Source organism: Manis pentadactyla, chromosome X (genome assembly GCF_030020395.1).
Source record: "Manis pentadactyla isolate mManPen7 chromosome X, mManPen7.hap1, whole genome shotgun sequence".
NCBI classification, from domain to species: Eukaryota; Metazoa; Chordata; class Mammalia; order Pholidota; family Manidae; genus Manis; species Manis pentadactyla.
The window spans coordinates 129,769,973-129,797,822 of NC_080038.1; the positions used below are offsets into that span (position 1 = coordinate 129,769,973).

Here is a 27,850-nt window from a genome sequence, read left to right on the forward strand (position 1 = left end):
TCCCTTTAGGAGAGTACTTCCCTAAAGAAAGGGGAGAGTTTAACAAAGGGGGGAACTTCCCCTCATTGTCTGGAGACCCCATTCCCCTGCCACCAAGCCCCTGTCATTAATGCATCCGATTATATAGCTCTGAGCTCTGCCCTGGTTCAGGAGATGATTCACATGGCAGAGCCACAGCTTTCTTGATCATGCTGGTGTTCACTGTGAATAAAAAAATCTGTAAGTAGGATCTTCTGAGACATTTTGTTGGAAGAACACAAGTATTTTATAAGATGCAAGACACAAGCAACAGATACATTTCAAAGGCAAGTGAGGACAGCTTAGGGAGACTCAACAATATGACTTTTAAATAATATTCTCTGCAATGAAAGGATATTAATGAGCCTTTGCAGGCTATGGCTCAATCTTGAGGTCTAGTCCCAAACTCTAAATGTAACAAAAGTATGATCAGCTTAAGTAGAATAATGTCAAAAGTACCAAACCACATAGCTATGGCCTGGGAACTCAGTCACACGGTGAACAGAAGGAGTGGGTAGGTCTCAGAGAAAAGGTGCCAATCAGAGACACCAGTCAGCCTGAGATTACTGCCTTCCACTCTGTAGAATGCAAATATAGTACATGTACATTTGGACATGTCCCCATATGTAAAATATTTTAAAAGATTTATTGAGTATGCACAAAAGCACACATTGTAAACAATGAAAACAATCCAGAGTCCAAGCGAATCCCAAATTCATAGTACCCCAAAGTCAATTTGTGCTCATCTGACAAATAGGTGATGACACAGGGCCACTCCTTGAGTCGAGGTCCTCCAGGTGAAGTACATGGCTTCTATAGAACTGCTGTAGCTCTGTGGAATTCAAAATCCTATGGACTAAAGGTTAACCTTATACACGGTCAATGTAAATGCTACATACAAATGAAAAAATCAAGCCAAACAATAATACAGAAGCAGTAAATGGCATTACCCATTTCCCCATGCAGACATATCCTTCCCCTTCAGTTCTAAAATCTAAAAACATTTGAGGGGGAGCACTCATCTGTAATCATGTGAAGGTCTTTTTATTATTATTTTAAACCTCTTATTTGAGGAATGATAGTATGATTGACATACAAAAAGCTGTACATATTTAATTTATACAACTTAATGAGGTTGGAATAAGTATATATTAATGAAATATCACCATAATCTATGCCATAACACATCCATCCCTGCCAAAGTTTCATTCCACCCTAATTAGTACTAATATTTTTGTTCTAATAAGAATGACAGAAGGTAGAAGAAGATCTAACCTCATAGCACATTTTTAAGTATACAAGCCATGTATTCTGAGCTCTGGAGGAGAAACACAGGTGCTTGGCTCCTGGCTTTAACCACATTCCGTATCCTGTGGGTCAGCACCCGGACCGCACAACCTGTAGCAGAGACCATAGCAGGCCTTTCCGCATTCTGCAAGGCCACTGTGTCTACTGATGGGGGAAACTGAGAAAATCAGTGAATCTCCTTAGGATTCACTAAATACAGCCTACTGCTGTACTTTTCTGAGGCTGAAAAGATGCAGTACAGTGGGTCTGCATAGGAATAAGAGGCAAGGAAAGCCCAGAACGCCAACCCAAATCTAAACTGTGAGATGGCCTGATTGGCAAAAGTCAGCAACCCATACGCTGTGCCCCTGGAGTCAGCCTGACAGAATGAGAGGGCTAATTCAAATCCACAGGGATCTAGAGGAGACCAAAGTATACAGAAGTGCACACATTTTGCACATTTTCCCCACCATTTTGAGAGGCCTGCACACTAAATATCCACTAATGTAGATCTCAGTCCTTACCTCCTAACATGTATCCTGATCACATCCTGTGTATCAAAAGACAGAAATCAAACAGCTGATCCCTCATGGCACTCAAGAAATGGAAGGTATAAAAGGAAAGGTACGGCTCAACTTGCCAACCAAAGGCTGACATCAGCGTATCAGCATACACCATTTCTAAACAAGGTCGGCAGTTTTAATCCTCGTTCCACTTGATCACACTGATCATACAGCACTGCCCCTGAGAACATAGGTATGGATACAAGCATAAGCAGGCTAGATTATTATGCATTGCATAAGCAAATGCAGGTACTTATGAACCACCCTTCAGGTGCTCTTAGCACAACTTCTTCTCGACAATGTTCTCTGCACAGGCCCGACTTTGACCACGACTCGAGATTCACCAATTTGGGTGGGGCACAGATACCAAGGAGACCATGTTTCTCATACCAGTGTGTAGTAAGGAAAAATAAAATGACAAATAAAAGTCAAATTATCCCTGTTGATAAAAGATAACAGACATCTCCCTTCCCATTCCTTAGAACATGTACGTTAGAATATTGCTAAGTTCTTTCTTTGCCTCTTTGTAATGTATGCAAATATTTCAAAGCAAAAAAGGCATCCTATCAATTTTACAACCCAGGAATGTTCAACCCTCAAGGACTGGCAGCAAAAATGCTTACAGAAGCTGAGAATGAAGTGCACAGGGAACAACTTAGGAAGTTGCAGCAGAAATGGAGTTTAAACCCTGCTGAAAGCGGGGAGGGAAAAGAACCTGAGCAGCTCCCCTAAGAGAATTCAGTTGCAGGACACAGCAAGCAAACAGGGCGATCTTCTGAAGAAGACCAGCAACAGCACTTGCAATTCCTTCTCAGAGCACCCTCAGGTGACCATACTACACAGAAAAATGGCAGGATGAAGGCGATCTTCCCCCAGTAGTCTGTTTTCACAGACCTGAGGCAACACAGAATAAGGATGAGATAGCAAAACCTCTCCCCCAAGGAGAAGGCCACAATTCATCAGGTAAACCGAAAATAAAGCCTGTCCCCGTAATAAGCATCTCAGCTTTACGAGAGAGCCACAGTTTCTCACATCATATCTGTCAGTGTCCACGGTGGTCTGCTGTCCCGCAGGCATGCTGGGCCAAAGGCAGCGTGAGGGGTGGGCAAAGGGGGCAGGAGACAGACACACCCCTGAACCACAATGCCCAGCACAACTCTCACGAAAGTCTCAGCCTCCTCACTGTCTGTGATTTCCTTATGCTCGCAGACTGTCCTTATATCCCGGCTGGGCCCCTTATGTGCCAGCCCCATGGTTCAGTCACTAAGTTCAACCAAAAGGCAAAATAAGGCAACCAGAGCTCCCCCCAAGCACCCGCCTCACACTGCAGCTCCCCCAAGCCCCCCGATATCCGCTCAGCCCTCCAGCAGCTGCGGCACCGCACCCCATTCCTGAAGCGCCCAGCTGGGTCTACGACGTCCTCCTCCTTGAGAGTGCACACAAGGTCCCCTGGAGGCAATGTCACCCCCTCCTGAGAAGACCGAGATGGCAGAGGAGTCACACATCCTAGTGGCGATGCCTCCTAGCAGACAAACAGCACAAGGGGCAGCTCCAGCCTGCAGGTATGTCCCCTCTTCAACAAGGGGAACAGGAGGGCTTAATCCTCCAGCCTGGAGAGCTATCCAGGAGGATCCTGAACATCCAGGCTCAGCCGCACAGGCCTGGCGATCCAAGCGTCCCCAGCTCTAACCTCTATTGTTCGTCTCCTGAAAAGAACCAACAATCAAACGTGGCCAGAGAACCCATCACTGACAGGAACCACGTGGTTGGTGTTTCTTGCCCCCCCAATGTGCAGACTATACTCAGCAGAAGCGTGCAGAAGGCGACTACGGGAAGACCCGGCTACCACTCCAGCCCCATTCCCACACAGAGCAGAGGGCTCCTCAAGACTCCTAAAATGCTACTGCTCTGTGGCGCAGCCAGCAATCTCTTTCAGCATCTTCAGAAGCCCCACAACCGGTCACACTCAGCATCTTCCCGGGCCCGACATTCCCCAGGCCCCAGATGCCTCCATGCCAGTATGAACTTTCCTCAGGAATTCATGAGGAATTTCAGCCATGGCAAGTGTCAAAGGAAGAAGTGTCCGGCACTCCCAGTGTATCCAGAGGACGATGCTGGCGACAGCCATTCTCTGTGGGAACACAGCTCACTATCCATACGAGAGGCCCAATAGTCAACTCAGCCAAGTGGCACCACTCGCCAGACACCACAGTGGTGGCCTCTCACAGGACTCCCTCAGGTCACTGCTCTGGACAACAGCAGAGGAAGGCCAAGGGCCACCTTTCCTGAGCCGGCTGTTCACAGGCCAAGCAAGACACTGCATTCGCACAGGCCAAGGCCAAGATGAGAGCGCAAACCACCTCAGTACCAGAGCCCCAAATCCTCAGGGAAGCCGGAAAATAAGAAGTAGCCCCCATAATCAAAGCCTCGCCTTGCCACAGGACCACATATTCTTGTGTCCCACTCAACAGTATGCACTCTGGTCCTCTGTCCTCCCGCTGTGTGATGCCAGGAAGTGCCAGGCATCGGGAAGTGGGCAAGAGACACTCTTGAACACACACAACCCACTACTACTCTTTTCACACTGAGGGCCCCCTATCCTCCTGTCCCCGTTTTGCCTCAGGCTCTGAGACCCAGACCTGCCGGGAGCCATGCTACTCAAGCTGTGTAGCAAAGCTCAGGCTGGAGGAAGACCCCCACAAAAAAAAGTAAACATCTTAATAATAGTGTGTTAATGTATTACAGTGTATTACAGTATGTATACTTATAAACAGCTTGAAAATCTTTACAGTAACCTAAAACCCTACAGTTTTGTAAAATTAAACAGATATACTTTCTGCTTAGAGATTGTGCTATAAAGCACATAGTTCCAGAAATTATAAAATGTGTTCATAAATTTGCTAAAGAATGCTAGTGTAACAGTTTACAATAGCCCACTTCTCAGTGTTCACGGAAAATTAAAGTTCCTAATACTTTTAAATTCTAACTAATACTACTTAAAATAAAAAAATAATAATAATATCTCTGCTTGCTAGAAAAGATGTGTGTTAAATAAGAGAAGGTATAAAGAATAGAAATTCATTTTATTCAGGGAAGAAGAAGGTAACTTCTAAAGTACAGCTGTTTATTTAAAGAGGGAGGACTCTGAATGTAAAAGAAAGTTGTAGAAAGTTTATGGAAGAATTGATACCATCATGCTATGTGAAATTAAAGTCAATGAGTCTCGATATCAAGTACACAGCAAATTAGAATTTTGTTTTCAGATAAATGGACAAAGTTTTCTTAAACTGTTAGCCTGCTCTTAATATTGAAAGATGGCAAAGAGCTTTCTAATTGTTTTTATCAATGCAGTTTTTCATGTGTAAAGTCTCAATGAATTGTCAAAGTATTTAGAAAAAATTATATTAAAAGGAGTAAAAACTAAATTTTGCTAACAACTATGAAGCCTTTCGTATTTGTCTTTGAAATCTTTTGTTATCATTCTGGTTAAATAAGTATTGTTTCATAGTGACTTATGATTTTATTTAGATTATTTAGGCAAGTGCCGTAAAAACTTTTTGACAGCTTCCCAAAATCAAATTTAAAACGTTGCTTTTACCTCTAGTTAACTCTGATATTTTCCAGAGGGCCCCTGGAACATGGCAGAGGAATTTTTTCTCCTCATTGGAGAAAACATTTGGCTAATTTGGCTTATTTACCTAATATATATATTTACCTGGAAAGCACTGTCAAAGAGGATGATGCTAAACTTTGTTACTGAATGTTTTATGTTACAGAAATACCCAAATTTCCTTATATCAATTGTCTTACAGTAAACTCTCATCAAATCTTTAAACATTGTCATTTTTAAGTCTGTGGTCATTTGTAGTCACTGTTTACTCCTAAATTAGTAAAGAACTAGATTTCAGCAGAACAGGTATTGGTTATATAAGATTAAGTAAACTAAAGAAAATGATTTTGTGGCTTTTTGTCTTCAACTAATTCCAAACCTTTTAATAAGATAGAAACACCTGCTTACAAGGCAAGAGAAAGGGCCTGATGTTTTAATAACCTGTGGGAGAGGATATGCTTGTATTTTTAAACAGGACTCAGATACACCCGTGCGAGTACCAGACAGATTCATCAGACAAGTCTCCACCACCACCAACTCCCCCACACAACTTCCCGAGACAAGTGAAAGTCCCTGCCCAACAAAGAACCTTGAAGAACTTCTAGTACAGCATTTACAGGGCCTCCCTCTGCAAGATTCCTGAGAAGCTCGCCAGTCACGACCAAGTCTTCCCTCGCAGCGGTGATTCGCAAATCAACTCGAGAAAGTGACCCTCCGACCTGAGACCAGATAGAGAAGTTGACGCAAGAAGCCGAAGCCGTAGATCGCCTTCAGAGTTTGCCTATTACTAGTAAAACTTTGTTTATTGCTATGCTTAAGTCCCACCCATATTAACTACATCTCTAAATGAAAAATCTTTCCTACAGTTTGAATTATGGCGAGTTGTAGCTTCTGTCGGACTAGTAACACTGCAGAAACCCACAGGAAAGGCTGTTTATCAACGTCAAGCCTGTTTGCAAACTTCATATGTCTTTTTGCTATTTTAGAATTATGTATCTATAAATATTAGCAAAACTATACATAAATTCATTATAAATTGTAATAATTTATACTTTCTACCTGCATTTCTGTAAAAAATAATGCAAAGGTTATTTCTGTTGTGTACCATCGCCCATATTTGATAACCCGTTACTTTAAATTTTATGTGGTTTAATGTTTATAAACTACAAGCATTTCGTGATACCAGCACTCTTATTTCAGAAAAAGTGTTTTGTAGCCCCTAGAACAAGAAATCCATATTGCCGCTTATTGACCATTGTCTAAGAATGTATCATTAGCTTTAGTCACTTAAGAGATTATTGATCAAAAATTAAAATCTCAAGTTAATGCCCTAGAAGAGACCCTGCTTTATGCAAAGACCCAAGTGCAAAATTTAAAGACACGTTTAACCACCAGATGCCACAGTAGCTATAAATAGATTTGTGTTACACCTCATTTATATAATGATACAGAAATTTCCTGGGGTAAAATAAAAAATCATTTATAGGAGTGTGGGATGATACCAATTTACCCCTGGATATGGGCCAGTTGCAGCAAACTATCAGCGATATTAGTACTGCTCACGTATCCTCTGCCTCTGCCTCTAAAGTAGGCGAGATCTTTTCTTGCCACTCTGCAACATTACACCACCTCCAAAGCCTGGTTTCCATCTTTTATTAATCTAGGAATTATAGCCTTAATAATTATTTTTCTTGTTTTATTTCTTCCAGTCTTCCTCCGACTGTTGAGCAAAGGGATAAAAGATACTGCCCTAGAATTGAAGACCTTAAAACTTGCCTTAAAAAATAAAAAAGGGGGAGATGCCGGGAGCCATGCTACTCAAGCTGTGTAGCAAAGCTCAGGCTGGAGGAAGACCCCCACAAATCAGGGGCCTTCGCAGCTGGCTCCCTCTATTACCCACCTTGATTTTGTTGTTTTCCATTACACTATTGGCTTTGTTTTTACTTGCATTGTTGCCAAAGATTAAGCTAACCTTTGCTAAGCAGCACAGAAATGATGAGAACATGAACTTCCCAAAAGCTTTTCAGGACGGTGCTCCTGAAGAATAGCACACACAGGGCCAAATGGCGATCTTAGCATAAAGTACGGAAACCTGCTGTTAGTCAAACACTGACCACCCCATTTCCACTGAGAATGCCCCCCTTGTTTACAATGCTAGTGAAACTAGTGATGGAAAGTTTTATAGAAATAGAGTCATGAGAAAATATTGAATAGAATAACCCCGTTGACACTTAATTAATCATCTCATGTTTTCTTCCCTCTACTACCTCTATAGTTTGTTTTGCTTCTTTCCTAATTACGGCCCTTTACTAGAATTTGTGCCTCATACGTGAAATTCCCAAGTACCATAATTCTCCAGGAACTAAAGATACCTCAAAACAAGTGCTGGGCATAGAAGCCACGGAGCATAAATCTGCAAAGAAGTGAAAAACTAACCTTTTCAAAGAATATTACTTCTCTCTCACTTACCAGCTTTACATCTCCCCGTATGGCCCCGTAAGATGGCTGGTTAGCCAGAGACGGGTAAGATTCCTCAAGGGAGGAACAACCTAAGACAGGCACAGTCGCGGGGGGGCCATCAGGTGAGAAAAAAGGGGGCCAACAGAGGTGAGGCTTGGAACCTCACCCCCCCAGTTTTGAGGGAGATCTTCTGCACCTGTGGATGTTTTGTTGCCCTTGTTCAGCTTGGATTGGGACCTGGTCTGTAGGCGCAGGCCTGATCGTCTACACCTGCCTTCTTGCAGTTCTAGATCATGCTTTCTATCTGTGTCTTGCATTTACCTACTACATTAACATTTTATTAGATTCACATATAAAGTGTGAAGATCAAATGAATAATCATACATTATATTTGAGTGCTTGTTTATAGTTTAAAATTTGTAGTGAAAACAGAAACAGTTTCTGTGATATGAATGCCCTTGTATTGTTCCCCATGTAAGAACTTGTTTAGTCCCTGCAGTAGTGGAGTCATGGAGACCTGTGTAGCATATGTTAGGGAGATTTTAGTATCCACACAGAAGAAAGAGAAATGTAGATAAGAAGGGGAAATTTAGTTTGCTGCCTACTGTGCCCTATAAAGGAGTATAAGATGAAGATACGAGTTTATGATTTTAGATTGATTATAAATTTATTAAAGCCTCTAAGAATATTTTTGTGGGAAAGAATCCTAGCTAACTGTGGCACTAGGTGACCTGTATTTCTCACCCTGAGCTGATAGACTCCGTAGTCGCTGCTACATACTGCACGCTCCTACGGTTACATGCACTTCTTAGAAACTGAGTTGCATAGAAACGTAAAACACAACAGAGTACATGTTGATGGGAAAAGTTTTGGTCAAGAAACAGAAAAACAATCACCTGTCTAATGTTTGACCAAACATAAATAGATCAGAAAGGAAAAGAAAGAAAAAAGCTTGCCTGTACTTATTAACCAACTGCCTATACTTATTAATCAACAGAACAATAAAAAATAATCATATCCTTGTGCAAAATGGTATAAATAAAGCTGTCATCGACACTTTGTCGAGAGACCACCTCCATCTGACTCCGTGTCCTGTCTCTCCATATGCCGACTCCATCCTGCACCTTCGGGCATCCCACCCCTAGGCTGGAGCTGGACTCCCGCAATTGGCGCCCAACGTGGGGCTCGAAGGTAAGTTCTCCCATTTCCCTTTCCCTCTAATCGAGGATGGATAGGACTCTGTCCCAGGTCTTGCAAGCCCCTTTGCATAGGAAAGCAAAGTTAGGAGTGGGCAGATAGTCAGAACTACTTGAGAAGATGAGCCATGGAGAGTCCAAAGAAAGAGGTCTCCTCATTGAAATCATTAAGCATATGATAGAAAAAAGACGAATTAAGGTCTCTTCAGGACAGCTGACTAAATTTCTACATTTTGTGCAGGAGTGTTGCCCATGGTTTCCTAAAGATTCATGTGTAGATATGGAAATCTGGGACAAAGTAGGCGAAGGTATGCAGGTCTATTGTTATCACCTCGGACCTTAGAAGGACCCTACAGATGCCTTTGCACTGTGGAATTTAATCAAGGAGGTTTTAGAACTTAAACAGCACAGATTTGATCAAAAGACTCCTACTGGAGTAAGGGCTGCCTTAAAGCAAGCAGAACTAGAAAGAGACACAGAATTTATGTGTTATGCAGTTATTTTTGGAGAATTTGATGATGAAAGTGTATCCTGGGAGCCCATCCCATGTAAACTATTAAAAGAATTAAAGATTGCGTGCAAAGACTATGGTCCCTTGACACCTTACACTTTTGATATTGTTAGAGGCCTTATCTAATAGATGGATGACACCGTTACTCTCTGTAACAAAATCTCGAGTGATGCTGGCCTCTGCCTCCCCTTATGATGAAAGATTTACTCCAGAAAAAGAAGAGAATTTTTGAGAAACTGCAGCCCAATATAATCCTTTTAGAATAGGTGCTGCTTAACTAGTTAAAAAGCCTCCAGATTTTAAAGTATCTGTAATCAAGTAGACTAAAAAGAAAGAAGGCAACTGAATATTAATAACTCAAATCTTTGTGTCAGTTTGTCTATCTGTGTGTATGTTCTTTTGTGAAAAGTGTTGCTATCTGTAGTCATTGTGTCTCAGTCTATATGTTTGTGTGTCTAAGTGTGTAAATAGAAAATATTTTTTTAACCTCAGGATGGTATTAATAAATATTGATTTAAAGACAAGCCCTTATAAAAATTGGGCATTCTAAAACTTCTAGAAAATTCTAATAAAAGATATTAAGCATTAATGCTAACTTAAATTAAACTGAAACGGACATGTCCTTATGGTTATCAGCTGCCTACGTTTACCTAAAGTCATTGAAGTTGATATTATCTATTAAATCTTTCAAGAGAAAATGCTTAAAGAGAGGCTTGACATTGTCTACTGTTTGGTAAAAGTTTTGTGAGCATGGTTGTTAGGAATGAGTAAACTAAATAAGAGTAGCAAGTAAACATCTTAATAATAGTGTGTTAATGTATTACAGTGTATTACACTATGTATACTTATAAACAGCTTGAAAATCTTTACAGTAACCTAAAACCCTACAGTTTTGTAAAATTAAGCAGATATACTTATGCTTAGAGATTGTGCTATAAAGCACATAGTTCCAGAAATTATAAAATGTGTTCATAAATTTGCTAAAGAATGCTAGTGTAACAGTTTACAATAGCCCACTTCTCAGTGTTCACTGAAAATTAAAGTTCCTAATACTTTTAAATTCTAACTAAAACTACTTAAAATAAAAAAAATAATAATAATATCTCTGCTTGCTAGAAAAGATGTGTGTTAAATAAGAGAAGGTGTAAAGAATAGAAATTCATTTTATTCAGGGAAGAAGAAGGTAACTTCTAAAGTACAGCTGTTTATTTAAAGAGGGAGGACTCTGAATGTAAAAGAAAGTTGTAGAAAGTTTATGGAAGAATTGATACCATCATGCTATGTGAAATTAAAGTCAATGAGTCTCGATATCAAGTACACAGCAAATTAGAATTTTGTTTTCAGATAAATGGACAAAGTTTTCTTAAACTGTTAGCCTGCTCTTAATATTGAAAGATGGCAAAGAGCTTTCTAATTGTTTTTATCAATGCAGTTTTTCATGTGTAAAGTCTCAATGAATTGTCAAAGTATTTAGAAAAAATTATATTAAAAGGAGTAAAAACTAAATTTTGCTAACAACTATGAAGCCTTTCGTATTTGTCTTTGAAATCTTTTGTTATCATTCTGGTTAAATAAGTATTGTTTCATAGTGACTTATGATTTTATTTAGATTATTTAGGCAAGTGCCGTAAAAACTTTTTGACAGCTTCCCAAAATCAAATTTAAAACGTTGCTTTTACCTCTAGTTAACTCTGATATTTTCCAGAGGGCCCCTGGAACATGGCAGAGGAATTTTTTCTCCTCATTGGAGAAAACATTTGGCTAATTTGGCTTATTTACCTAATATATATATTTACCTGGAAAGCACTGTCAAAGAGGATGATGCTAAACTTTGTTACTGAATGTTTTATGTTACAGAAATACCCAAATTTCCTTATATCAATTGTCTTACAGTAAACTCTCATCAAATCTTTAAACACTGTCATTTTTAAGTCTGTGGTCATTTGTAGTCACTGTTTACTCCTAAATTAGTAAAGAACTAGATTTCAGCAGAACAGGTATTGGTTATATAAGATTAAGTAAACTAAAGAAAATGATTTTGTGGCTTTTTGTCTTCAACTAATTCCAAACCTTTTAATAAGATAGAAACACCTGCTTACAAGGCAAGAGAAAGGGCCTGATGTTTTAATAACCTGTGGGAGAGGATATGCTTGTATTTTTAAACAGGACTCAGATACACCCGTGCGAGTACCAGACAGATTCATCAGACAAGTCTCCACCACCACCAACTCCCCCACACAACTTCCCGAGACAAGTGAAAGTCCCTGCCCAACAAAGAACCTTGAAGAACTTCTAGTACAGCATTTACAGGGCCTCCCTCTGCAAGATTCCTGAGAAGCTCGCCAGTCACGACCAAGTCTTCCCTCGCAGCGGTGATTCGCAAATCAACTCGAGAAAGTGACCCTCCGACCTGAGACCAGATAGAGAAGTTGACGCAAGAAGCCGAAGCTGTAGATCGCCTTCAGAGTTTGCCTATTACTAGTAAAACTTTGTTTATTGCTATGCTTAAGTCCCACCCATATTAACTACATCTCTAAATGAAAAATCTTTCCTACAGTTTGAATTATGGCGAGTTGTAGCTTCTGTCGGACTAGTAACACTGCAGAAACCCACAGGAAAGGCTGTTTATCAACGTCAAGCCTGTTTGCAAACTTCATATGTCTTTTTGCTATTTTAGAATTATGTATCTATAAATATTAGCAAAACTATACATAAATTCATTATAAATTGTAATAATTTATACTTTCTACCTGCATTTCTGTAAAAAATAATGCAAAGGTTATTTCTGTTGTGTACCATCGCCCATATTTGATAACCCGTTACTTTAAATTTTATGTGGTTTAATGTTTATAAACTACAAGCATTTCGTGATACCAGCACTCTTATTTCAGAAAAAGTGTTTTGTAGCCCCTAGAACAAGAAATCCATATTGCCGCTTATTGACCATTGTCTAAGAATGTATCATTAGCTTTAGTCACTTAAGAGATTATTGATCAAAAATTAAAATCTCAAGTTAATGCCCTAGAAGAGACCCTGCTTTATGCAAAGACCCAAGTGCAAAATTTAAAGACACGTTTAACCACCAGATGCCACAGTAGCTATAAATAGATTTGTGTTACACCTCATTTATATAATGATACAGAAATTTCCTGGGGTAAAATAAAAAATCATTTATAGGAGTGTGGGATGATACCAATTTACCCCTGGATATGGGCCAGTTGCAGCAAACTATCAGCGATATTAGTACTGCTCACGTATCCTCTGCCTCTGCCTCTAAAGTAGGCGAGATCTTTTCTTGCCACTCTGCAACATTACACCACCTCCAAAGCCTGGTTTCCATCTTTTATTAATCTAGGAATTATAGCCTTAATAATTATTTTTCTTGTTTTATTTCTTCCAGTCTTCCTCCGACTGTTGAGCAAAGGGATAAAAGATACTGCCCTAGAATTGAAGACCTTAAAACTTGCCTTAAAAAATAAAAAAGGGGGAGATGCCGGGAGCCATGCTACTCAAGCTGTGTAGCAAAGCTCAGGCTGGAGGAAGACCCCCACAAATCAGGGGCCTTCGCAGCTGGCTCCCTCTATTACCCACCTTGATTTTGTTGTTTTCCATTACACTATTGGCTTTGTTTTTACTTGCATTGTTGCCAAAGATTAAGCTAACCTTTGCTAAGCAGCACAGAAATGATGAGAACATGAACTTCCCAAAAGCTTTTCAGGACGGTGCTCCTGAAGAATAGCACACACAGGGCCAAATGGCGATCTTAGCATAAAGTACGGAAACCTGCTGTTAGTCAAACACTGACCACCCCATTTCCACTGAGAATGCCCCCCTTGTTTACAATGCTAGTGAAACTAGTGATGGAAAGTTTTATAGAAATAGAGTCATGAGAAAATATTGAATAGAATAACCCCGTTGACACTTAATTAATCATCTCATGTTTTCTTCCCTCTACTACCTCTATAGTTTGTTTTGCTTCTTTCCTAATTACGGCCCTTTACTAGAATTTGTGCCTCATACGTGAAATTCCCAAGTACCATAATTCTCCAGGAACTAAAGATACCTCAAAACAAGTGCTGGGCATAGAAGCCACGGAGCATAAATCTGCAAAGAAGTGAAAAACTAACCTTTTCAAAGAATATTACTTCTCTCTCACTTACCAGCTTTACATCTCCCCGTATGGCCCCGTAAGATGGCTGGTTAGCCAGAGACGGGTAAGATTCCTCAAGGGAGGAACAACCTAAGACAGGCACAGTCGCGGGGGGGCCATCAGGTGAGAAAAAAGGGGGCCAACAGAGGTGAGGCTTGGAACCTCACCCCCCCAGTTTTGAGGGAGATCTTCTGCACCTGTGGATGTTTTGTTGCCCTTGTTCAGCTTGGATTGGGACCTGGTCTGTAGGCGCAGGCCTGATCGTCTACACCTGCCTTCTTGCAGTTCTAGATCATGCTTTCTATCTGTGTCTTGCATTTACCTACTACATTAACATTTTATTAGATTCACATATAAAGTGTGAAGATCAAATGAATAATCATACATTATATTTGAGTGCTTGTTTATAGTTTAAAATTTGTAGTGAAAACAGAAACAGTTTCTGTGATATGAATGCCCTTGTATTGTTCCCCATGTAAGAACTTGTTTAGTCCCTGCAGTAGTGGAGTCATGGAGACCTGTGTAGCATATGTTAGGGAGATTTTAGTATCCACACAGAAGAAAGAGAAATGTAGATAAGAAGGGGAAATTTAGTTTGCTGCCTACTGTGCCCTATAAAGGAGTATAAGATGAAGATACGAGTTTATGATTTTAGATTGATTATAAATTTATTAAAGCCTCTAAGAATATTTTTGTGGGAAAGAATCCTAGCTAACTGTGGCACTAGGTGACCTGTATTTCTCACCCTGAGCTGATAGACTCCGTAGTCGCTGCTACATACTGCACGCTCCTACGGTTACATGCACTTCTTAGAAACTGAGTTGCATAGAAACGTAAAACACAACAGAGTACATGTTGATGGGAAAAGTTTTGGTCAAGAAACAGAAAAACAATCACCTGTCTAATGTTTGACCAAACATAAATAGATCAGAAAGGAAAAGAAAGAAAAAAGCTTGCCTGTACTTATTAACCAACTGCCTATACTTATTAATCAACAGAACAATAAAAAATAATCATATCCTTGTGCAAAATGGTATAAATAAAGCTGTCATCGACACTTTGTCGAGAGACCACCTCCATCTGACTCCGTGTCCTGTCTCTCCATATGCCGACTCCATCCTGCACCTTCGGGCATCCCACCCCTAGGCTGGAGCTGGACTCCCGCAATTGGCGCCCAACGTGGGGCTCGAAGGTAAGTTCTCCCATTTCCCTTTCCCTCTAATCGAGGATGGATAGGACTCTGTCCCAGGTCTTGCAAGCCCCTTTGCATAGGAAAGCAAAGTTAGGAGTGGGCAGATAGTCAGAACTACTTGAGAAGATGAGCCATGGAGAGTCCAAAGAAAGAGGTCTCCTCATTGAAATCATTAAGCATATGATAGAAAAAAGACGAATTAAGGTCTCTTCAGGACAGCTGACTAAATTTCTACATTTTGTGCAGGAGTGTTGCCCATGGTTTCCTAAAGATTCATGTGTAGATATGGAAATCTGGGACAAAGTAGGCGAAGGTATGCAGGTCTATTGTTATCACCTCGGACCTTAGAAGGACCCTACAGATGCCTTTGCACTGTGGAATTTAATCAAGGAGGTTTTAGAACTTAAACAGCACAGATTTGATCAAAAGACTCCTACTGGAGTAAGGGCTGCCTTAAAGCAAGCAGAACTAGAAAGAGACACAGAATTTATGTGTTATGCAGTTATTTTTGGAGAATTTGATGATGAAAGTGTATCCTGGGAGCCCATCCCATGTAAACTATTAAAAGAATTAAAGATTGCGTGCAAAGACTATGGTCCCTTGACACCTTACACTTTTGATATTGTTAGAGGCCTTATCTAATAGATGGATGACACCGTTACTCTCTGTAACAAAATCTCGAGTGATGCTGGCCTCTGCCTCCCCTTATGATGAAAGATTTACTCCAGAAAAAGAAGAGAATTTTTGAGAAACTGCAGCCCAATATAATCCTTTTAGAATAGGTGCTGCTTAACTAGTTAAAAAGCCTCCAGATTTTAAAGTATCTGTAATCAAGTAGACTAAAAAGAAAGAAGGCAACTGAATATTAATAACTCAAATCTTTGTGTCAGTTTGTCTATCTGTGTGTATGTTCTTTTGTGAAAAGTGTTGCTATCTGTAGTCATTGTGTCTCAGTCTATATGTTTGTGTGTCTAAGTGTGTAAATAGAAAATATTTTTTTAACCTCAGGATGGTATTAATAAATATTGATTTAAAGACAAGCCCTTATAAAAATTGGGCATTCTAAAACTTCTAGAAAATTCTAATAAAAGATATTAAGCATTAATGCTAACTTAAATTAAACTGAAACGGACATGTCCTTATGGTTATCAGCTGCCTACGTTTACCTAAAGTCATTGAAGTTGATATTATCTATTAAATCTTTCAAGAGAAAATGCTTAAAGAGAGGCTTGACATTGTCTACTGTTTGGTAAAAGTTTTGTGAGCATGGTTGTTAGGAATGAGTAAACTAAATAAGAGTAGCAAGTAAACATCTTAATAATAGTGTGTTAATGTATTACAGTGTATTACACTATGTATACTTATAAACAGCTTGAAAATCTTTACAGTAACCTAAAACCCTACAGTTTTGTAAAATTAAGCAGATATACTTATGCTTAGAGATTGTGCTATAAAGCACATAGTTCCAGAAATTATAAAATGTGTTCATAAATTTGCTAAAGAATGCTAGTGTAACAGTTTACAATAGCCCACTTCTCAGTGTTCACTGAAAATTAAAGTTCCTAATACTTTTAAATTCTAACTAAAACTACTTAAAATAAAAAAAATAATAATAATATCTCTGCTTGCTAGAAAAGATGTGTGTTAAATAAGAGAAGGTGTAAAGAATAGAAATTCATTTTATTCAGGGAAGAAGAAGGTAACTTCTAAAGTACAGCTGTTTATTTAAAGAGGGAGGACTCTGAATGTAAAAGAAAGTTGTAGAAAGTTTATGGAAGAATTGATACCATCATGCTATGTGAAATTAAAGTCAATGAGTCTCGATATCAAGTACACAGCAAATTAGAATTTTGTTTTCAGATAAATGGACAAAGTTTTCTTAAACTGTTAGCCTGCTCTTAATATTGAAAGATGGCAAAGAGCTTTCTAATTGTTTTTATCAATGCAGTTTTTCATGTGTAAAGTCTCAATGAATTGTCAAAGTATTTAGAAAAAATTATATTAAAAGGAGTAAAAACTAAATTTTGCTAACAACTATGAAGCCTTTCGTATTTGTCTTTGAAATCTTTTGTTATCATTCTGGTTAAATAAGTATTGTTTCATAGTGACTTATGATTTTATTTAGATTATTTAGGCAAGTGCCGTAAAAACTTTTTGACAGCTTCCCAAAATCAAATTTAAAACGTTGCTTTTACCTCTAGTTAACTCTGATATTTTCCAGAGGGCCCCTGGAACATGGCAGAGGAATTTTTTCTCCTCATTGGAGAAAACATTTGGCTAATTTGGCTTATTTACCTAATATATATATTTACCTGGAAAGCACTGTCAAAGAGGATGATGCTAAACTTTGTTACTGAATGTTTTATGTTACAGAAATACCCAAATTTCCTTATATCAATTGTCTTACAGTAAACTCTCATCAAATCTTTAAACACTGTCATTTTTAAGTCTGTGGTCATTTGTAGTCACTGTTTACTCCTAAATTAGTAAAGAACTAGATTTCAGCAGAACAGGTATTGGTTATATAAGATTAAGTAAACTAAAGAAAATGATTTTGTGGCTTTTTGTCTTCAACTAATTCCAAACCTTTTAATAAGATAGAAACACCTGCTTACAAGGCAAGAGAAAGGGCCTGATGTTTTAATAACCTGTGGGAGAGGATATGCTTGTATTTTTAAACAGGACTCAGATACACCCGTGCGAGTACCAGACAGATTCATCAGACAAGTCTCCACCACCACCAACTCCCCCACACAACTTCCCGAGACAAGTGAAAGTCCCTGCCCAACAAAGAACCTTGAAGAACTTCTAGTACAGCATTTACAGGGCCTCCCTCTGCAAGATTCCTGAGAAGCTCGCCAGTCACGACCAAGTCTTCCCTCGCAGCGGTGATTCGCAAATCAACTCGAGAAAGTGACCCTCCGACCTGAGACCAGATAGAGAAGTTGACGCAAGAAGCCGAAGCTGTAGATCGCCTTCAGAGTTTGCCTATTACTAGTAAAACTTTGTTTATTGCTATGCTTAAGTCCCACCCATATTAACTACATCTCTAAATGAAAAATCTTTCCTACAGTTTGAATTATGGCGAGTTGTAGCTTCTGTCGGACTAGTAACACTGCAGAAACCCACAGGAAAGGCTGTTTATCAACGTCAAGCCTGTTTGCAAACTTCATATGTCTTTTTGCTATTTTAGAATTATGTATCTATAAATATTAGCAAAACTATACATAAATTCATTATAAATTGTAATAATTTATACTTTCTACCTGCATTTCTGTAAAAAATAATGCAAAGGTTATTTCTGTTGTGTACCATCGCCCATATTTGATAACCCGTTACTTTAAATTTTATGTGGTTTAATGTTTATAAACTACAAGCATTTCGTGATACCAGCACTCTTATTTCAGAAAAAGTGTTTTGTAGCCCCTAGAACAAGAAATCCATATTGCCGCTTATTGACCATTGTCTAAGAATGTATCATTAGCTTTAGTCACTTAAGAGATTATTGATCAAAAATTAAAATCTCAAGTTAATGCCCTAGAAGAGACCCTGCTTTATGCAAAGACCCAAGTGCAAAATTTAAAGACACGTTTAACCACCAGATGCCACAGTAGCTATAAATAGATTTGTGTTACACCTCATTTATATAATGATACAGAAATTTCCTGGGGTAAAATAAAAAATCATTTATAGGAGTGTGGGATGATACCAATTTACCCCTGGATATGGGCCAGTTGCAGCAAACTATCAGCGATATTAGTACTGCTCACGTATCCTCTGCCTCTGCCTCTAAAGTAGGCGAGATCTTTTCTTGCCACTCTGCAACATTACACCACCTCCAAAGCCTGGTTTCCATCTTTTATTAATCTAGGAATTATAGCCTTAATAATTATTTTTCTTGTTTTATTTCTTCCAGTCTTCCTCCGACTGTTGAGCAAAGGGATAAAAGATACTGCCCTAGAATTGAAGACCTTAAAACTTGCCTTAAAAAATAAAAAAGGGGGAGATGCCGGGAGCCATGCTACTCAAGCTGTGTAGCAAAGCTCAGGCTGGAGGAAGACCCCCACAAATCAGGGGCCTTCGCAGCTGGCTCCCTCTATTACCCACCTTGATTTTGTTGTTTTCCATTACACTATTGGCTTTGTTTTTACTTGCATTGTTGCCAAAGATTAAGCTAACCTTTGCTAAGCAGCACAGAAATGATGAGAACATGAACTTCCCAAAAGCTTTTCAGGACGGTGCTCCTGAAGAATAGCACACACAGGGCCAAATGGCGATCTTAGCATAAAGTACGGAAACCTGCTGTTAGTCAAACACTGACCACCCCATTTCCACTGAGAATGCCCCCCTTGTTTACAATGCTAGTGAAACTAGTGATGGAAAGTTTTATAGAAATAGAGTCATGAGAAAATATTGAATAGAATAACCCCGTTGACACTTAATTAATCATCTCATGTTTTCTTCCCTCTACTACCTCTATAGTTTGTTTTGCTTCTTTCCTAATTACGGCCCTTTACTAGAATTTGTGCCTCATACGTGAAATTCCCAAGTACCATAATTCTCCAGGAACTAAAGATACCTCAAAACAAGTGCTGGGCATAGAAGCCACGGAGCATAAATCTGCAAAGAAGTGAAAAACTAACCTTTTCAAAGAATATTACTTCTCTCTCACTTACCAGCTTTACATCTCCCCGTATGGCCCCGTAAGATGGCTGGTTAGCCAGAGACGGGTAAGATTCCTCAAGGGAGGAACAACCTAAGACAGGCACAGTCGCGGGGGGGCCATCAGGTGAGAAAAAAGGGGGCCAACAGAGGTGAGGCTTGGAACCTCACCCCCCCAGTTTTGAGGGAGATCTTCTGCACCTGTGGATGTTTTGTTGCCCTTGTTCAGCTTGGATTGGGACCTGGTCTGTAGGCGCAGGCCTGATCGTCTGCACCTGCCTTCTTGCAGTTCTAGATCATGCTTTCTATCTGTGTCTTGCATTTACCTACTACATTAACATTTTATTAGATTCACATATAAAGTGTGAAGGTCAAATGAATAATCATACATTATATTTGAGTGCTTGTTTATAGTTTAAAATTTGTAGTGAAAACAGAAACAGTTTCTGTGATATGGATGCCCTTGTATTGTTCCCCATGTAAGAACTTGTTTAGTCCCTGCAGTAGTGGAGTCATGGAGACCTGTGTAGCATATGTTAGGGAGATTTTAGTATCCACATAGAAGAAAGAGAAATGTAGATAAGAAGGGGAAATTTAGTTTGCTGCCTACTGTGCCCTATAAAGGAGTATAAGATGAAGATATGAGTTTATGATTTTAGATTGATTATAAATTTATTAAAGCCTCTAAGAATATTTTTGTGGGAAAGAATCCTAGCTAACTGTGGCACTAGGTGACCTGTTTTTCACCCTGAGCTGATAGACTCCAGAGTCGCTGGTACATACTGCACGCTCCTACGGACACATGCACTTCTTAGAAACTGAGTTCCATAGAAACGTAAAACACAATAGAGTACATGTTGATGGGAAAAGTTTTGGTCAAGAAACAGAAAAACAATCACCTGTCTAACACTTGACCAAACATAAATAGATCAGAAAGGAAAAGAAAGAGAAAAGCTTGCCTATACTTATTAACCAACTGCCTAATGAATCATCAGAAGAATAAAAAATAATCATATCCTTGTGCAAAATGGTATAAATAAAGCTGTCATCGACACTTTGTCGAGAGACCACCTCCATCTGACTCCATGTCCTGTCTCTCCATACGCCGACTCCATCCTGCACCTTCAGGCATCCCACCCCTAGGCTGGAGCTGGACTCCCGCACAGACCTCTCCCCACCTCTAGGCATTAAGCACCTAAAAGGACCACAGCAAGGTGCTCTTTCCATCTTTCCTGATGATAATAGCCCTGCTCCCTTTTAGGCCTCTAACCTCCATTGTTCCTGTCCTGAAAAGAACAGACAATGTAACGTGGCTGGAGAAACTGTCATTATATCCATTTAGTTCAAGATGTGCTCTCTCTCCCACGTAAACTAGTGCAGCCACTATGGAAAACAGTATGCGTGTTCCTCCAAAAATTAGAACCAGATCTACCAGGTGATTCAGCAATGCCACTTCTGGGGATATCTCTGAAGGAAGTGAAATCACCATTTCAAAGAGATTGCTGCACCCCCACACGCTATGCAGCATTATTCACGATAGCCACGACATGAAAAACACTTAAGTGTCTGTCAACAGATGAACAGATAAAGGCAAATGTGGCACACATATACGATGGAATATTATGCAGTCATACAAAGTGGGCATACAACCTGGGTACAGTAAAACGAGGAACACATTCTACTTCTAAGGCCTCGCCTTAAGGTAAGCGCCCATTCCCTTTACATCATGTGGGTGACGTATCCATTCTCTTGTCATCACCTACGTAACTCAGAGGAATGAGAAAACACCCAGGCAAACAGGGTTTGCTGTGGGATACTTTACACGAAGTATTTACAGCACATTAAGAGTCCCACAAGTGAGCAGACATTCACTGAGTACATGCCTCACGACCAGGCTAACGGGCCTGGCTGGCCGAGGAGTGAACTCCTGGGAAAGAACCACCAGCTGGATCCCACCTGCCATGCTGGGGAGGGCCACCTCCTCCACCCCTGAGAGTGTGCAATTTTGAGAACGCCACCAAGGAGGGTCCCCTTTTGGAATATGCAAACTTGGGGCTTATTTTGAAGTTCCAGTAGTCAGCAGATTTACTCACTGAGCCCTCCACTTAGGTCTGCGCCCAAGCGACTTTGATGGGCAGTGGGCACAAGTGTGTGGAAGGGGAAGAAGGCATCACAGTTAAGGTTAAGTTGCACAGCTGTTTTTGGCAAGCAGATAGGCCAGTCTTGGTCACCGCCACGTCACGTGGGGAAGAAACACGGGTTCGGGTATGCGGTCTCCTACGTATCTCAGGCCTCAGGTTTTCAGTGAGTGGAAAACCGTAAGGATGCCCATCTTCCAAAGAATTAAAGTCATTTGACCAATTGCAAGGGCAAATAAAAAGTTTGTGAAATGTCAACATGATGCATAGAGGCTACACACTTTCGTTTCCACTCACAGAGAAATGGGGATAGTGTTGGCCTTTGGTGAGTGAGCCGCAGGTTCTGTGATGCCACCTCCTGTATAAGACCTGGGCTAATAAAGCAATAAAGGAACCACCTATGAGACCAAAGGTGGGAAGTGTCTTTGAATGCACTGTAGAATAATTCATGTGCCCATTTAGGGCTGTCCCCTGCAGGCTGTCAGAAGCCCTCATCTGAGTTTCAGTGCTCTAACCACAGCCCAGAAGAGAAGTGACTTTACACAGGCAAAGAAAGAGAAGAGACCTTTTCGGCACTGCCAGTTAACGAGCACCCTCCAGCCTGAACTTGGTGCTGAGCCCCATTGACTTCCACGTAACGCGTCCCAGTCAGCCAGCAAAGAACGTGGCTCACAGACAGGTGACGTCTGAATTGCTGGGCATCCTCCTGACATCACAGCAGGATGAAAGAGGCTGGCTCCCAAAGAGAGGTCCAGTAATCACTGAGGAAATGTGTGCTGGCCCTGTGAGAGGAAACAAACATTTAGCTGAAAGTGTGGCAAGAGCCTAAAGAAATAAAGTAGGAGTGGGGTCTGGACAGGTAGGAAGAGGTGTTAAAAACAAGCCAGGGTGTTCTGCTGCAATATATGGGTTCTAGAAATGGTGTACTAACTCCTTCACTATCTCACGTGTGCCGAGCCCTTTGCAATTATTCTTGCACTTGAGTCTCAACAGCGTTCCTGATAACACGGCATAATTCCCAATTTGTGAGACTCACAGATGACAGTATGAAAGAGCCAAGGGTCTTTCAGACTCAGATCCTAGAAATATGTGGTGGAGCAAACACAATGTGTGGCCTCAGCATCATCTGCAAGGACGGAAACCCAAAGTCTGACACTGTTTGCAAGGGCAACTATTTAAAGGAGTATTGACCTAGATAGTACTTGGATTGCTAGCCCGTGCCTGCAGGACCATTGCCAAATCAGCGCCCAGCCACCCACAGTGGGGCAGACGGGCAGACCATCATTCTTTGCTACCTGCTTGATGTACATGTCTCATCTCCTCCCCCGAACCCCTCTTCTAGATAAAGCTGGCTTTAAATTACATTCATATCCATGTTCTCATACCTGAAGAAAAGCACATGTGCTGCCCTCTAACAATCTCTGGATTCCTGAAGCTTATTTGGGACACTCCCATCAAGTCCCTGCTGTTTCTACTCGCTACTAGGATGCTTTTCTGAGGATAAAAAGACAAGTTAAAACTCTGATGTGAATACACCAAGATAAGGTTACTTTGAAATAGGCATTCTAATATGGTCAACGTGTCAGTAACAGTGGCACCCACAATAAACAGAGGGACACAAGCAAGGACTGGAAAAGGATGTCACTGCTTAGGAAAGAAACTGACTGCAGAAACAGGGTTCCTACCAAAGTGTTAGTAAGCGATACCCAGGGAGCGACCCTGACGTCGGGTCTGTTAGGGACTCAGCAAAGGGATTCCAGCACCATTTTACAAGATGGCGCAGGGGACAGGAGAGGGGTGCTGCCCTCCACTCAACACCTGTGGCCTCCCATAACCTAACATTGCTCTTACTTGTCTGGCTCATGTGGATAGTGACTCCTGGTCCACTCTCTTCCCATTGCAGGCCCACCGGATGACCAGCCCTGGACTCTTCATTTGAACCTCAGGTCCTGAAAGAGATGGTGACTATACAGATCTGCAAGAAGACTTGCTGTAGGTTGCATGCCTAGCACAAGTGTGGAAAAATTCGCTACCTTCCAAACACATGTAAGGTGAATTGCTGGGACAGACTTCCTCTTTCGCTTACCCAGAGGAATTTCTGAAAATGGGTAGTGGGGCCAAAGCACCCAGTTATGCAGCCTGTGTGAGATGAGCCAAAGGAGTGAAAGATAATGTAAATCAGGAACCGCCAGAATCAAACCACAAGAGGTGGTTTGTTTCTTTAGAGGCCTGGTTTCTTTAGAGAAACCTCTAAAGGCTGCTTCTTTAGAGGCCTGGATGCCCCCTTCAAAATGAGCCAGTTCGTCCCCCTTTCACCAAACATCACAGGGGAATTATCAAATATTATGTTGAGAGGTATTCCAGGTTATTTGCTGGACGGGGAGTCACAGCTCTCCACTTTTTTTCTCTTGAGTAATAAGGCAACTGATGCAGACAAAATGATGGCTAACAAATCTTTGGAATGAGTGACGTGTTTTCACTTTGATACCAATGGCCGACACCTATACACCATGCAAGTTTATGGGTAACAAATCATCCAAATGGGTTTTGTGTTCTACACGATAGACCATGAAATGCACGATACACAACTGTGTTGTGGCATCAGTCTTAGTAAATGGTAACACAGGAAGTGCAAAAGCTGCTAAAACTAGGAATGAACTTACTCGAGGCAGAACAATTTAATGAAGAATTGCATACATTACATAATGATGTCACCACGTGACACTGAACACAGTAAGTCTGGGAGGACAGAATAGAAGAAGTTGGACATTCGGCAATATATAAATCGCAGATTTGCTCTTAATTGGCAGAGAGGCCCGTGGGATGCCACGGGCAATGAGCAGGTAGGAAAAGTACTACCTTCATTCCACATGTATATATTATTCAAGATCTGAGGCTATGCATTCAAAGTCAGGATTAGTGAGGCTGGTTCGCGTCCTAGTTCCAGAAATCTGCATTCCTGCCAGTACGAACAACACAGAGAAAGCAAAACCCAAATACCAGCACTGAATCTGTCACAACCTTAAATGTAATCAAGGTGCATTTAGCAGTCATCGATGCTCCATCACGGTAAGAGCCATTCAATCACCTCTACAGGAGATAATACACGTATTTCAAATCATTATGAAGAATCCACCAGCACCAAGGCTAATAGGCAAACTCAACCAGCACCATCATCAAAAGGAAGTAACTGTTTTACCTAACACCAAGCATCAGGTTACTCACTGATTAAGATCCATCCTCAGGGTTTGAGCAACCCAACAGTTTCCCTTTCATTCTCCCCTTGAATACACATTAGGTGTCACATAATGGAGGCATGAGTATAAATAGGCAGACGCTGCCTATTTCGTAGGCCAGTGTTCTAGCACTTAGGCATTAAGGCACAGTCAGCACTTGTGACCAAAGCGGCAGGGCCCGCACCATCCGGCGAGAGGGGAAGGGGGTGGTAGTGGAGTGCAGGAACAGTAGCGCATGCAGTCTGGCCCAGGACCTCAAACAAGGAGGATAGGAGTTGTCTTGGAATATCTTCCTTGTCTGTAAAGACAGAATAACACAAATCAGCTTTTTCTATAGGAGAACACCTGGGAAGGAGAACCTAAACCAACATTTAGAGAAACGGCCACGTACTAAGTGCACACGTAGGGTTCTAAAATAATATTCACAAGTACGTACGGTACCCTGCAAGGGCCATTACCTCCCAGAGAACAGGGAGACCGCATTCTGGGTATGAATTGAAATTGCTCCACGATTTTCAAAGGACATGCATGCAAGACTGAGAACAGAACTGTACTGATCCACGTGATACTGAACATGCAATTATTGCCAGAAATTAAGTCCCGAGAGAACCCAAACGACTTCGAGTGGTGGCGAGGGACAGGCACTTCCGGAAATTCACTGTCGTAAAACAACAAACGCCCGGCCAGACGGTCAATGTGGGCACGGTACATCGAAAACAAAACTCTTCATTTTTCACTAGATCTATGAAACACGAGACACAATCACTCGCTTAGGAACACATATAGTGATAGAAACAATTTTAATGGTAAAATAAAATGAAAGGTTAGGGTGCCGGGCCACCCGAAGCCAAGGACTGCCGTAAAGCAAGATGCGCAAGGACAAAACAAACTTTCCCTCATTTGTTTCTTAAAAATTAAAAGGACCATGAAAAGTCTGAACACAAAGGTCACTGAAAGGACCAGGACCCACACTCAAGACAATAAAATGACACCAAAACAAAATTTCATAAAATAAAATGCTAGGCTGTGCTTACAGCGGACCTCGACACACGATAGAGCACCAATGTCGCAAAATGGCTATTCTCAGCCAATGGCTTGTTCTACACTGCAATCCGAGAGTACCTCAATTTAAATGGGAGTACATCATTTTAAAAATGATGACTAGGGAACAGAACCAGAACCTAACAAAATGAATTTTGGCAAACACGCAATTACATTGTAAACTTAAGGCACTCGATCAGACATTAAATTCCTTCTCTGTGAATTGAAATGAACGCCAAACCAATGAAAAGAAATTCACGAGGAGCGCCAGGAACAAAATTCTTGAATGCGGGAAGATGAACAAAGACAATTAAATGCCAAACAGCGTCCGGCTTGGCTGATAAGAGCAGCTATGGGGCATTCACAGAGTGTTAAACATTCAAGGTCGCAGCCAGCCAAATCATTTCCCAAAGTGCACACCGAAAATACTTTTGCTTGAAGAATATTTATGATACCAGACCCAAATCAGAATCAACAAAGTCAAACGACTGCAGTCAATTAAAAAAAAACACGAAAAACCCACACCATTAAGTTATAGAATAAAATGAACAATAGGATCCTTTGGGGCCCGATTCCCTTCAGGTTCTTAAAGCAACAAGGTCTTGTCAACGAGAACGCTATTTTTCTTTTTGAAAATGACAAGTAACACAACATTTTTTTAAAGGAAAACGCGTGAGAAAATCTGTACTGCTCTTGGTTGAATGCAATAATATGAAATACACAAGTACGTTACATAAAAATGCAAAGCAACGTTCAATGGTGACGGAAGACAATTCACGGTGGTCAGGGATAAGCCCCAGGCCGACTAGGACGTCTGTTTACTCCTTTTCACGTTCAAATTATCAGGATTTTCTCTTTTTCCTTTTGAAGAACATATATCATTCCAAAATTTAACCAAGCAAGTCATATCAAACACACATCCTGGTGGTAAATGAAACAAAAACCTTCGCTCGAAGACAGCCAGCAGCTCTCATAATCGCACACATGCTCCTCGGGGCCTTTCTCTTTTCACGGCGAAAACCAGAGCAATCCTGTCACTGATCAGAAACCTCATGACATCGGCCCAGACGAAGATTTAAACAAACACTCGGTGACAAGAGCCACCCCAAAACACTACTCAAGAAAAGGCAAAATCAGCTCCCTGGCGGCCAGTGGCCACCGCGCTGTCGCGGACCCACACTCACTTAGTCACTCGCACCAGCCATATCCTCATTTTAAGCAGCAAACACCAGCAAAGCATTACGGCCACGAATAGGAGGGTTCCAGACCCACATTTCAACAAACAAAATGACCTGAAACACCCATAGTGTTGGTAACATACAGCACAGCACTGCTCCAGAACGCGGCTGAAGGACCTTCTCTGTCATGAACCCAGAAGCCCATGGAACACATCTGCCCAAGCATATGAGGACACACCGTCCACCCGTCCACTGATTCTCTCAAAGTCGCCCTACAACGTGCCAATTTCAAAATAAAGTAAATAAAACTTACACTTTTCAGGCCGCAGGAAAGGGAGCCGCCATATTCCCACATTGCTGGCAGGACCATCCACGGAAGCCGCACTGGACAATCCACACTTGAACGCCCCTGGTCACGTGCTAGGGTTACTTTGATAGCCTCCCATCATCCCACCTCCCAGTGCTGCCATTGGTGGGTTTGCAACGGTTGACAGGGAGACTGCCCACTCCCTCCGGGTCTACTAGTGGAACCTGCCCATACTTCAAGGCCCAGCTCAGTGACTCACACTTCCGTCTATTATCTTTCTACATCTATGTCTACCCCTCAA

The 27,850-nt window shown here is 41.0% G+C and overlaps 1 long non-coding RNA gene across 2 annotated transcripts; it reads right to left on the bottom strand.

The window, feature by feature from the left end:
- Window positions 1-232: 232 nt before the first annotated feature.
- LOC118935141 (uncharacterized) lies at window positions 233-27,850 on the bottom strand. Of its 2 annotated transcripts, none has more exons than XR_008995189.1 (5): window positions 27,556-27,850; window positions 23,639-23,736; window positions 23,173-23,281; window positions 20,818-22,569; window positions 233-4,507 (listed from the first exon to the last, which is right to left on the bottom strand). It is a non-coding gene; the product is annotated as an uncharacterized LOC118935141 (long non-coding RNA). The 2 variants fall into 2 exon arrangements; XR_008995190.1 differs by lacking the exon at window positions 27,556-27,850 and adding an exon at window positions 25,013-26,103.